The sequence below is a fragment of the Aulostomus chinensis genome, chromosome 1, assembly GCF_037954235.1.
Source record: "Aulostomus chinensis isolate RoL2024-O1b breed Wild chromosome 1, RoL_Achi_v1.0, whole genome shotgun sequence".
In the NCBI taxonomy this organism is placed as follows: domain Eukaryota; kingdom Metazoa; phylum Chordata; class Actinopteri; order Syngnathiformes; family Aulostomidae; genus Aulostomus; species Aulostomus chinensis.
The window spans coordinates 22,223,060-22,234,550 of record NC_141320.1 but is presented as its reverse complement, the minus strand read 5'-3'; the positions used below and the strand labels follow the sequence as shown (position 1 = coordinate 22,234,550).

General features: G+C 38.8%; 1 non-coding gene across 1 annotated transcript; it reads left to right on the top strand.

Moving 5' to 3' along the window:
* Positions 1 to 10,807: 10,807 nt before the first annotated feature.
* trnal-cag (transfer RNA leucine (anticodon CAG)) lies at positions 10,808 to 10,890 on the top strand. Its single transcript has one exon. It is a non-coding gene; the product is annotated as a tRNA-Leu (tRNA).
* Positions 10,891 to 11,491: the final 601 nt, after the last annotated feature.

The window sequence follows — 11,491 nt, the reverse complement described above, 5'->3', positions numbered from 1 at the left end:
AGGTTCGTAGCGACACTTACTACATGACTGTAAGCATCACTTTGAAGTTATTCAAAAGTTTCACTCCATTACTGTTAGCATCATTTTGAGGTCATTAGCAATTCTTACTCCATCACTGTCGCATCATTTTGAGATCATTAGCAATTCTTCTGACATCACTGTCACATTATTTTGAGGTTCGTAGCAACTCTTACTACATTAATGTCAGCATCACTTTGAGTTTTTTAGCAACTATCACTACATTACTGTTAGCATCATTTTGAGTTTATGAGCAATTCTCACGACATCACTGTAGCATTGAATTGAGTTCATTAGCAGCTCTTACTACAAGACTGTCAGCATCACTTTGAGGTTGTTCGAAACACTTACTACATTACTGTAAGCATCACTGAGTTGATTAGCAACTTTAAGTACATCACTGTTAGCGTCATTTTGACTTCATTAGCAATTCTTACTACATCACTGTCGCATCATTTTGAGATCATTAGCAATTCTTCCGACATCACTGTCGCATTATTTTGAGGTTCGTAGCAACTCTTACTACATTACTGTTGCATTATTTAAAGGTTCGTAGCAACTCTTACTACATTACTGTTAGCATCACTTTGAGTTCATTCGCAACTATCACTACATTACTGTTAGCATCATTTTGAGTTTATTCGCAATTCTTCCGACATCACTGTAGCATTAAATTGAGGTTAGTAGCAACTCTTACTTCATGACTGTCAGCATCACTTTGAGGTTGTTCGAAACTCTTACTACATTACTGTAAGCATCACTGAGTTTATTAGCAACTATCACTACATTGCTTTAAGCATCATTTTCAGTTCATTAGCAATTCTTCCGACATCACTGTCGCATCATTTTGAGTTTATTAGCAACTATCACTACATTACTGTTAACATCATTTTCAGTTCATTAGCAATTCTTCCGACATCACTGTCGCATCATTTTGAGATCATTAGCAATTCTTCTGACATCACTGTCGCATTATTTTGACGTTCGGAGCAACTCTTACTACATTACTGTTGCGTTATTTAAATGTTTGTAGCAACTCTTACTACATGACTGTCAGCATCACTTTGAGTTTATTAGCAACTATCACTACATTACTGCTAGCATCATTTTGAGTTTATTAGCAATTCTTACGACATCACTGTAGCATTAAATTGAGGTTCGTAGCAACTCTTGCTACATGACTGTCAGCATCACTTTGAAGTTGTTCAAAACTCTGACTACATTACTGTAAGCATCACTGAGTTTATTAGCAACTATCACTACATTACTGTTAGCATTATTTTGAGTTCATTAGCAATTCTTACTCCATCACTGTCGCATCAGTTTGAGATCATTAGCAATTCTTCTGAAATCACTGTCGCATTATTTTGAGGTTCGTAGCAACTCTGACTACATGACTGTCAGCATCACTTTGAGGTTATTCGAAACTTTCACTACATTACTGTTAGCATCACTTTGATATCATTAGCAACTATCACTACATTACTCTTAGCATCATTTTGAGTTCATTAGCAATGCTTCCAACATCACTGTCGCATTATTTTGAGGTTAGTAGCATCTCTTACTACATGACTGTCAGCATCACTTTGAGGTTATTCGAAACTTTCACTACATTACTGTTAGCATCATTTTGAGTTCATTAGCAATTCTTCCGACATCACTGTAGTATTATTTTGTGGTAAGTAGCAACTCTTACTACAAGACTGTGAGCATCACTTTGAGGTTGTTCGAAACACTTAATACATTACTGTCAGCATCACTTTGAGATCATTAGCAACTATCACTACATTGCTGTTAGCATCATTTTGAGTTCATTAGCAATTCTTACGACATCACTCTCGCATCATTTTGAGATCTTTAGCAATTCTTCCGACATCACTGTAGCATTATTTTGAGAGTAGGAGCAACTCTTACTACATGACTTTCAGCATCATTTGAAATTGTTCGAAACACTTACTACATTACTGTAAGCCTCACTGAGTTTATTAGCAACTATCACTACATTACTTTTAGCATTATTTTGTGTTCATTAGTAATTCTTACGACATCACTGTCACATCATTTTGAGTTCATTAGCAATTCTTCCGACATCACTTTCGCATTATTTGGAGGTTCGTAGCAACTCTTACTACATTACTGTCGCATTATTTTGAGGTTTGTAGCAACACTTACTACATGACTGTCAGCATCACTTCCAGGTTATTCGAAAGTTTCACTTCATTACTGTTAGCATCATTTTGAGTTCATTAGCAATTCTTATTACATCACTGTCGCATCATTTTGAGATCATTAGCAATTCTTCCGACATCACTGTCGCATTATTTTGAGGTCCGGAGCAACTCTTAGTACAAGAATGTCAGCATCACTTTGAGATTATTTGAAACGTTCACTCCATTACTTTTAGCATCATTTTGAGTTCATGAGCAATTCTTACTAAATCACTGTCGCATCATTTTGAGATCTTTAGCAATTCTTCCGACATCACTGTCGCAATATTTTGAGGTTGGTAGCAACACTTACTACATTACTGTAAGCATCACTGGGTTGATTAGCAACTATCACTACATGACTGTTATCCTCATTTTGAGTTCATTAGCAATTCTTCCGACATCACTGTCGCAATATTTTGAGGTTCGTAGCAAATTTTACTACATCACTGTCGCATTATATTGAGGTTCGTAGCAACTCTTACTTCATGACTGTCAGCATCACTTTGAGGTTATTCGAAACACTTACTACATTACTGTAAGCATCACTGAGTTGATTAGCAACTATCACTACATTACTGTTAGCATCATTTTGAGTTCATTACCAATTCTTCCGACATCACTGTCACAATATTTTGAGGTTCGTTGCAACTTTTATTACATTACTGTCGCATTATTTTGAGGTTCGTAGCAACACTTACTACATGACTGTAAGCATCACTTTGAGGTTATTCGAACGTTTCACTCCATTACTGTGAGCATCATTTTGAGTTCATTAGCAATTCTTACTACATCACTGTCGCATCATTTTGAGATCATTAGCAATTCTTCCGAGATCACTGTTGCAATATTTTGAGTTTCGTAGCAACTCTTACTACATTTCTGTTGCATTATTTTAAGGTTCGTAGCAACTCTTACTACATTACTGTCAGCATCACTTTGAGTTCATTCGCAACTATCACTCCATTACTGTTAGCATCATCTTGAGTTCATGAGCAATTCTTTTGACATCACTGTCGCAATATTTTGAGGTTCGTAGCAACTCTTACTACAATATTGTTGCATTATTTTAAGGTTCGTAGTAACTCTTACTACATTACTGTCAGCATCACTTTGAGTTTATTAGCAACTATCACTACATTACTGTTAGCATCATTTTGAGTTGTTGAGCAATTCTCACGACATCACTGTAGCATTAAATTGAGTTCATTCGCAACTCTTACTAAATGACTGTCAGCATCACTTTGAGGTTGTTCGAAACTCTTACTACATTACTTTAAGCATCACTGAGTTTCTTAGCAACTATCACTACATTACTGTTAGCATCATTTTGAGTTCATTAGCAATTCTTACTACATCACTGTCGGATCATTTTGATATCATTAGCAATTCTTCTGACATCACTGTCGCATTATTTTGAGGTTATTAGCATCTTTTAGGACATTGCTGTCGCATTATTTTGAGGTTCGTAGCAACTCTTACTACATGACTTTCAGCATCACTTTGAGGTTGTTCGAAACACTTACTACATTACTGTAAGCATCACTGAGTTTATTAGCAACTATCACTATATTACTGTTAGCATCATTTTGAGTTCATTCGCAATTCCTCCGACATCACTGTCGCAATATTTTGAGGTTCGTAGCAACTTTTACTACATTATTGTCGCATTATTTTGAGGTTCGTAGCAACTCTTAGTAAATGACTGTCAGCATCACTTTGAGGTTATTCGAAACGTTCACTCCATTACTGTTAGCATCATTTTGAGTTCATTAGCAATTCTTACTAAATCACTGTCGAATCATTTTGAGATCATTAGCAATTCTTACTAAATCACTGTCACATTATTTTGAGGTTCGTAGCAACTCTTACGACATGACTGTCACCATCACTTTTGAGGTTATTCGAAACACTTACTACATTATTGTAAGCATCACTGACTTTATTAGCAACTACCACTACATTACTGTCGCATCATTTTAAGTTCATGAGGAATTCTTCCGACATCACTGTCGCAATATTTTGAGATTCCTAGCAACTTTTACTACATTACTGTCGCATTATTTTGAGGTTCGTAGCAACTCTTAGTACATGACTGTCAGCATCACTTTGAGGTTATTCGAAACACTTACTACATTACTGTAAGCATCACTGAGTTGATTAGCAACTATCACTACATGACTGTTAGCATCATTTTGAGTTCATTAGCAATTCTTCCGACATCACTGTCGCAATATTTAAAGGTTCGTAGCAACTTTTACTACATTACTGTCGCATTATTTTGAGGTTCGTAGCGACACTTACTACATGACTGTAAGCATCACTTTGAAGTTATTCAAAAGTTTCACTCCATTACTGTTAGCATCATTTTGAGGTCATTAGCAATTCTTACTCCATCACTGTCGCATCATTTTGAGATCATTAGCAATTCTTCTGACATCACTGTCACATTATTTTGAGGTTCGTAGCAACTCTTACTACATTAATGTCAACATCACTTTGAGTTTTTTAGCAACTATCACTACATTACTGTTAGCATCATTTTGAGTTTATGAGCAATTCTCACGACATCACTGTAGCATTGAATTGAGTTCATTAGCAGCTCTTACTACAAGACTGTCAGCATCACTTTGAGGTTGTTCGAAACACTTACTACATTACTGTAAGCATCACTGAGTTGATTAGCAACTTTAAGTACATCACTGTTAGCGTCATTTTGACTTCATTAGCAATTCTTACTACATCACTGTCGCATCATTTTGAGATCATTAGCAATTCTTCCGACATCACTGTCGCATTATTTTGAGGTTCGTAGCAACTCTTACTACATTACTGTTGCATTATTTAAAGGTTCGTAGCAACTCTTACTACATTACTGTTAGCATCACTTTGAGTTCATTCGCAACTATCACTACATTACTGTTAGCATCATTTTGAGTTTATTCGCAATTCTTCCGACATCACTGTAGCATTAAATTGAGGTTAGTAGCAACTCTTACTTCATGACTGTCAGCATCACTTTGAGGTTGTTCGAAACTCTTACTACATTACTGTAAGCATCACTGAGTTTATTAGCAACTATCACTACATTGCTTTAAGCATCATTTTCAGTTCATTAGCAATTCTTCCGACATCACTGTCGCATCATTTTGAGTTTATTAGCAACTATCACTACATTACTGTTAACATCATTTTCAGTTCATTAGCAATTCTTCCGACATCACTGTCGCATCATTTTGAGATCATTAGCAATTCTTCTGACATCACTGTCGCATTATTTTGACGTTCGGAGCAACTCTTACTACATTACTGTTGCGTTATTTAAATGTTTGTAGCAACTCTTACTACATGACTGTCAGCATCACTTTGAGTTTATTAGCAACTATCACTACATTACTGCTAGCATCATTTTGAGTTTATTAGCAATTCTTACGACATCACTGTAGCATTAAATTGAGGTTCGTAGCAACTCTTGCTACATGACTGTCAGCATCACTTTGAAGTTGTTCAAAACTCTGACTACATTACTGTAAGCATCACTGAGTTTATTAGCAACTATCACTACATTACTGTTAGCATTATTTTGAGTTCATTAGCAATTCTTACTCCATCACTGTCGCATCAGTTTGAGATCATTAGCAATTCTTCTGAAATCACTGTCGCATTATTTTGAGGTTCGTAGCAACTCTGACTACATGACTGTCAGCATCACTTTGAGGTTATTCGAAACTTTCACTACATTACTGTTAGCATCACTTTGATATCATTAGCAACTATCACTACATTACTCTTAGCATCATTTTGAGTTCATTAGCAATGCTTCCAACATCACTGTCGCATTATTTTGAGGTTAGTAGCAACTCTTACTACAAGACTGTGAGCATCACTTTGAGGTTATTCGAAACTTTCACTACATTACTGTTAGCATCATTTTGAGTTCATTAGCAATTCTTCCGACATCACTGTAGTATTATTTTGTGGTAAGTAGCAACTCTTACTACAAGACTGTGAGCATCACTTTGAGGTTGTTCGAAACACTTAATACATTACTGTCAGCATCACTTTGAGATCATTAGCAACTATCACTACATTGCTGTTAGCATCATTTTGAGTTCATTAGCAATTCTTACGACATCACTCTCGCATCATTTTGAGATCTTTAGCAATTCTTCCGACATCACTGTAGCATTATTTTGAGAGTAGGAGCAACTCTTACTACATGACTTTCAGCATCATTTGAAATTGTTCGAAACACTTACTACATTACTGTAAGCCTCACTGAGTTTATTAGCAACTATCACTACATTACTTTTAGCATTATTTTGTGTTCATTAGTAATTCTTACGACATCACTGTCACATCATTTTGAGTTCATTAGCAATTCTTCCGACATCACTTTCGCATTATTTGGAGGTTCGTAGCAACTCTTACTACATTACTGTCGCATTATTTTGAGGTTTGTAGCAACTCTTAGTACATGACTGTCAGCATCACTTTGAGGTTGTTCTAAACTTTCACTTCATTACTGAAAGCATCACTGAGTTTATAGCAACTATCACTCCATCACTGTCGCATCATTTTGAGATCATTGGCAATGTTTCCAACATCACTGTCGCATTATTTTGAGGTTCGAAGCAACTCTTACCACATCACTGTCAGCATCACTTTGAGGTTATTCGAAACTTTCACTCCATTACTGTTAGCATCATTTTGAGTTCATTAGCAATTCTTCCGACATCACTGTAGCATTATTTTGTGGTTTGTAGCAACTCTTACTACATTACTGTTAGCATCACTGAGTTTATTAGCAACTATCACTACATTACTGTTAGCATAATTTTGAGTTCATTAGCAATTCTTATGACATCACTGTCGCATCTTTTTTAGATCATTAGGAATTCCTCCGACATCACTGTCGCATTATTTTGAGGTTCGTAGCAACTCTTACTACATGACTGTCAGCATCACTTTGAGTTTTCTAGCAACTATCACTACATTACTGCTAGCATCATTTTGAGTTTATTAGCAATTCTTACGACATCACTGTAGCATTAAATTGAGGTTCGTAGCAACTCTTGCTACATGACTGTCAGCATCACTTTGAGGTTGTTCAAAACTCTGACTACATTACTGTAAGCATCACTGAGTTTATTAGCAACTATCACTACATTACTGTTAGCATTATTTTGAGTTCATTAGCAATTCTTACTCCATCACTGTCGCATCAGTTTTAGATCATTAGCAATTCTTCTGAAATCACTGTCGCATTATTTTGAGGTTCGAAGCAACTCTTACTACATGACTGTCAGCATCACTTTGAGGTTATTCGAAACTTTCACTACATTACTGTTAGCATCATTTTGAGTTCATTAGCAATTCTTCCAACATCACTGTAGTATTTTTTTGTGGTAAGTAGCAACTCTTACTACATGACTGTCAGCATCACTTTGAGGTTATTAGCAACTATCACTACATTTCTGTTCGCATCATTTTGAGTTCATTAGCAATTCTTCCGACATCACTGTAGCATTATTTTGAGGTTCGTAGCAACTCTTACTACATTACTGTCAGCATCACTTTGAGTTTATTAGCAACTATCACTACATTAATGTTAGCATCATTTTGAGTTCATTAGCAATTCTTCCGACATCACTGTAGCATTATTTTGAGGTTTTGAGGTACCTTTGTTTGTAACAGATCTGCTGACCAGCGAGATGCCACCACGCACGGCTGTCGGCTCCGTAAAGGAGGGAGAGGAAGTGGAAAGGACGGAGAAGGGTCGGACCAGGTCTATTTCTAGGTGACCACTCACTATCGTCTGCCACACTGCCCCTCATGGTGGGGAGTGTAGCGCTATCCTGCCACAGTACATTTGTTTCATTCTTTTGCTCTTGCACTTTCATTAAAATGGACTTGACTTGAGAACGTTTTGTTTCAAAATATAGATGAATTCCCAGATTTATAGGTAGCATGAGTATGAAGTTTCACTCTCACCCAGTGGGAAAATGTCCTCTGCATTTGACTCTAACTATGTAGGAGCAGTGGTAGCAGTGTCAGCCTGGGGGCTTGGTCAAGATCAATGACAGGAGTAGCAGACAGGTAATATCCATAGCATGCTTGTTGTTTGAGAGGAGTAAGGGTACACTGTTGGTCTCTCACCTGATGCGCTGTCATCAGCACAAATGATCTGTTCCTAAACATCAAAATCTACCATCCCCCTGATTGTTTTTTACAACTGGAGTACTGGTTAACACTTTAGAAAGCCTTCATTCAGAGCTGTGAAGAACCTTGAACCTGATATCCCAGACATCAAAGTGGGCCACTAACTGGCCAGATGAAGCTATGCTAGGCTGCTGTACTCTGAAGAGCTAAAGTAGCAGCTTCTGAGAGGGATGCTAACCTGGATGTGTTCATCTCCTACTTTAATATCAGCCCCCAACTTGGAGCTCTGACAGCCTCCAGCTTGTTGTTCCTTTTTCTGCTTCAGTCAACAGGGAACTCCAACCTGCAGTAGAATCTTCAACAACAATGGAATAGAAAAGTGAGGAAGAAAAACTAGAATAAACTTACAAAGCTGAGAAATGTTCATGAAGAAGAAAGGCACACGTTATGATTGAGGCCAGAAACTAAAACTCCACACCAAATGTACTTTGACTTGTAGGATAATGAACTTGAATGTGTTGAAACAGCAGATCAATGAATCCACTACCACACAACAAGATGATGACCCCCTACCACAAGATGGCGTCACAGATCCTGACGCTCTGAGCAGGAAACACCGAGCAAAACATTACAACAAAGCTCCTGTTGTTCCCTCCAGGAAAAACTGTGGCTCTGATGAGAAGAAGGATCCCAGCGTCCTCTGAGGATCCATGGCCGCACCATTGGGTAGAAGGACGAGGGGGTCGGCACCAGGAGGAACCCTGGTGTCTCCGATGCAGGGAAGATGGAGCAGTGAAGAGACCACATTGTGGCGTCCTAAAGAGGACATTTGGTGGAGCCTGAGACAGCAAACATCACGCCCCCTTCATCAGAAGAACCACAGCACCAGAAGAAAGAATCCTGGCAGTGACGACAGGCAGGATCAGGGTGACCTCCTCACCTCCACCTTTGAACCTTCAAATGAACTTTAAAAAGCTTTAGAGTGGAGAAGGATTTTAAACATTTTATTGTTTTTTCCTTTCATTCTCTTTTGAGTGATTGTCTGATTTATTAGAAATAAACACTGTCTGCTGGGTTTACATTGACTGTGATTCTCTTTTTGCATGCAAGTTGAAAGTTCTGCCAATAAAAACCACGAGTATTTGAAGACCAAAGGAAGAACCCCCAAAGTCAGGACCCTGAGATCAAAGTGAGCGCTCTGATCTCAGAGGTCTGGGATATTTCCCATCCCATGGCCCTTCAAATAAGAGCCCTGTGTCTCTGTCTCAAAGTTTTCAACCGTATTTGTTTGTTAAATTAAAACCAGACGACCACTGTGGTCCTTTTTACATGGTAAGTAAAGCACAGATGCCCTGGTGGACCTGTTGGCACCCTGGACTTTGAATCCAGTGACCTGAGTCCAAGTCTCAGTTCCAGCAGGTTTCCTGCAGCCTTCAGCAGAGCTGCCATGTTTCTCTGTAGAGAACTAAGTGATGCTCTCAGCAGGTTGAGGGCACCACCAACAAGTGAGGTATGAACCTCTGACTTCCTTCTTGTCAAACAGGAAACTCCTAATACGTAATTTGAGTAAAGTACCTCATTTTCCTGACATCCAAGTAGTAGTGAAGTGGAGGAAGAAGGGAGGAGATCTCCAACAGGATCCTTCTTTCCTCTGTCCTCCTTGATCTCATGGATCACCACAGTCAAGGGGAGACCCAAGCTCCTGGATGGATCTGGCACTCAGGAACTGCTGAGTTTTCCAGTGGACTTTGTTCCATCCATGGTTCAGGAACAGGACTCCTCCTGGTTAACCTGGTATCTTTCCACCCAACTGTGGGTTCTTGGAGAATTTTTCATGTCATGTCAAGAAATCAGGCTGGTGGGTTTTTCAATGAGAGAAATTCTGGTAACTTAATTAAGTGGCATGTTTGTTGAAGCAGTAATTAACTGATAAATTAAGGAAGGCCTGGCCAGTCTTTGCTCCCAGGTCATACGATGGAGTTAGAAAGTCCTGAATAAATCTGGAGTTCCATGATTTCCTTGTGGTTCATGATCCTTTTGCCAATGTAGTCTGGAACAAGAGCAAGATGAACCTCCAAATATCAACAGGTTGATTGCAGGTGATGTCAAGTGGTATTTAGAGGAACCTCCTTCTTGTGTTTGGTTCCATGGTGGAAGGGTGAGAATTCTGGATCCAGTGATCAGAGTTCAAGTCTCAGAAGGACCTTCCTGTCTGGAATGTGTCCCATGTAACAAACTGATCAAGCGATGTTACGTGGTTCAAATATTCTGGTTCATTTCATACTGCCATGAACACAGACTGTGTGTTTAATGTTAACAATAAATGTAACAACTAAGGAGCCAGTCGCTCCTGTGGAAAAAATTCTACTTTGTCAGTGAATGAATTGATTTGATATTGAAGTCTGCAACTGTCAGTGTCTGTCAGGATGGCCGAGCGGTCTAAGGCGCTGCGTTCAGGTCGCAGTCTCTCCTGGAGGCGTGGGTTCGAATCCCACTTCTGACAAAGGACATTTTCTCCACATTCCTATGCATCCACAGTGGTACATTCCAAACCCGGCTGAAGCTGCTCTCCACTGATGGGAGTGAGTGGTTGAACTGGCAGCAGAGGAGGCAAAGGAGCTTCCCTGTGATGGTCCAACATCGCCTGGTTTCCTCCAACATGGAGCAGCCACCAAACTCTAACTTCAATGTTGGATCAAAGTCTACTGAAGGAATGTGTTTTCTTTCAATTCACATTTTGTCCATTAACTTCATAATTAGAGTCTCCATCTCATCACATGACTAAAGTCTGGGTTCTGTATTGGTGGTAAACATCCTTCCATGCCCCTCACTAGTTTGCACACAGAAAAGCATATTTTACTGGTTTCAGATCTCTTAGCTTGTTCTCTCTCTTAAACCAGCTGAGGCAGCTTTCATTGTGTGATTGATTTAAAATATAAATATGGAACAGAACCATTGGAATCAGATGTCAGGACATTTGAAGGAATGTCAATCTCCTGTTGAAATGTTGCAGTGTGCAGCTGAGGCTCTCTGGCAGTGGCACCAGGAGCCACAATGGCAGAACCTGGACCCTCCTGGAGGAGAACCACAGGTGAGGGCCTTCT